The sequence below is a fragment of the Etheostoma spectabile genome, chromosome 6 (genome assembly GCF_008692095.1).
Source record: "Etheostoma spectabile isolate EspeVRDwgs_2016 chromosome 6, UIUC_Espe_1.0, whole genome shotgun sequence".
In the NCBI taxonomy this organism is placed as follows: Eukaryota; Metazoa; Chordata; class Actinopteri; order Perciformes; family Percidae; genus Etheostoma; species Etheostoma spectabile.
Window position 1 is genome coordinate 26841564 of NC_045738.1, and position 2189 is coordinate 26843752.

General features: G+C 40.2%; 1 protein-coding gene across 1 annotated transcript in view; it reads right to left on the minus strand.

Annotated features, from left to right (window-relative positions):
• snrka (SNF related kinase a) overlaps positions 1–2189 on the minus strand; it is a 67885-nt gene that overhangs the window by 18001 nt on the left and 47695 nt on the right. The gene's annotated exons all lie outside the window — the stretch shown is intronic.

Sequence of the window (2189 nt, forward strand, 5' to 3'; positions counted from 1 at the left end):
GAAAAATCCATTTAGGAAATATTTTCAGTCCTCCTCTGTATTTCCCATGGATGAAATATCTTACTCTGTAACAAAAAGATCAGCACGGGAAAATGCAACAGCGTCTGTGAGTGTGTTGGTGGGGAGGCTCAGACATCCATGGTGGTCGGGAGGAGGGACGCACGGATCCATCTCCCCACGAACAAACCCTGATTGATCCCATGGCTCTTTTGTAGGCTACTAACCTTGTTCACGGTGGACCCGGTCCACCAAGCACTGGGACGTCTTGACTGCCTTGATTCTGCACACATCTCTATTACTGTAGTCCTATTTACTATGTCATTATTCCATATGTTCCTGTAGTCCTATTTACTATGTCATTATTCCATATCTCTGTTACTGTAGTCTATTTACTATGTCATTATTCCATTACTGTAGTCCTATTAACTATGTCATTATTCCATATCTCTGTTACTGTAGTCCTATTTACTATTTCATTATTCCATATGTTACTGTAGTCCTATTAACTATGTCATTATTCCATATCTCTGTTCCTGTACTGGTATTTGGACTGACACTGAGATGCCTGTTGTTCTGTATCTGATGTGGCGCTGCCACTATTAGATTGATTTCCACTTTGACATTAGACTTTTATTTTTATTATTTCTGCCATTGTTCATGGTGCTTTCACAGGCTGGTCACCATTTCCCACTCTGGGCATTTTCTTTTACTGCTTATTGGAGATGACAAACCACCAAAACAGAACATCTTTTTTCTTGCCTCTACCTTGGCGATCAGCACCTCCAACGTCACAATACGTTTTTTTTTTTTCTCTCCCATCAGCAGCGGGATAACCCGTAGTGATTGGACAAAGAATGACGTCGGGGGCGCATTTATAGTCATTTTCATATTAATTTATGGGAGGAGGTAAGGTGGGGTCGGTGTCTCGTTCACATGCGCTCAAGTTCACGTTGATTGTGATGTAAGGCAAGGCAAGGCAGCTTTATCTGTAGAGCACATCTCAATAACAGGGCGATTCAAAGTGCTTTACACAAAAACAGTTAAATAAACAGTTAAAAATAAAAAACAGATAAAACACAGAAGAAACAGTTAAAAATAAACAAAAGAATAAAAGTTACAGTGCAGCATAAGAAATGAAACATTAAAGAAATGAACATTGTTTAAAGAAAGGCAGCATCAAAAAGAAAGGTCTTCAGCCTTTTTGGATTTTTTTTTTTAAGAACTGAGTTGAAGCGGATCTACAGGTTTCTGGGAGTTTGTTCCAGATATGAGGAGCATAGAAACTGAACGCTGCTTCACTCTGTTTGATTCTGATTCTGGGGACAGAAAGCAGACCTGTCCCAGATGACCTGAGAGGTCTGGGGGGGTCATAGTGTAGTAGCAGATCAGAAATGTATTTTGGACCTAAACCGTTAAGGGATTTATAAACTAGCAAGAGTACTTTGAAATCAATTCTTTGAGGCACATGAAGCCAGTGTAAAGACTTCAGAACTGGACTGATGTGATCCAGTCTCTTGGTCTTAGTGAGACTGAGGGATGTGATCCAGTCTCTGGTCTTAGTGAGGACTCGAGCAGCAGCGTTCTGAATCAGCTGCAGCTGTCTGATTGATTTTTTAGGGAGACCTGTAAAGACCCCGTTACAGTAGTCAATTACTGAAGATGAAAGCATGGACCAGTTTTTACAAAATCCTGTTGAACACATAAGTCCTTAACCCTTGATATTTTAAGGTGATAGTAGGCTGACTTTGTTATTGTCTTAATGTGGCTGTTAAAGTTCAGGTCTGAGTCCATGACTACACCAAGATTTCTGCTTTGTCGTTGTTGTTATGTGTTTTTAACATTGTTGTTTGAAGCGGAGCGCAGACTTTTAATCGTTCTCTTTTGCTCCAAAAACAACCACCTCAGTTTTTCCTCATTTAATTTCAGAAAGTTCTGGCACATCCAGCGCGTAACTTGTTTGATGCACTTAGTCCATGTTTTGTATTGGACTATAGTCCCCTGGCGATAGGGTTATGTAAATTTGTCGTCTGCATAACTATGGTAACTTATGTTGTTCTCCATAATCTTAGCCAGCGGGAGCATGTAGATGTTAAACAGAAGAGACCCCAGAATCGAGTCTTGGGGAACTCCGCACGTCATATTTGTATGCTCAGATGTATAATTATCTATTGACACAAAGTAATCCCTAT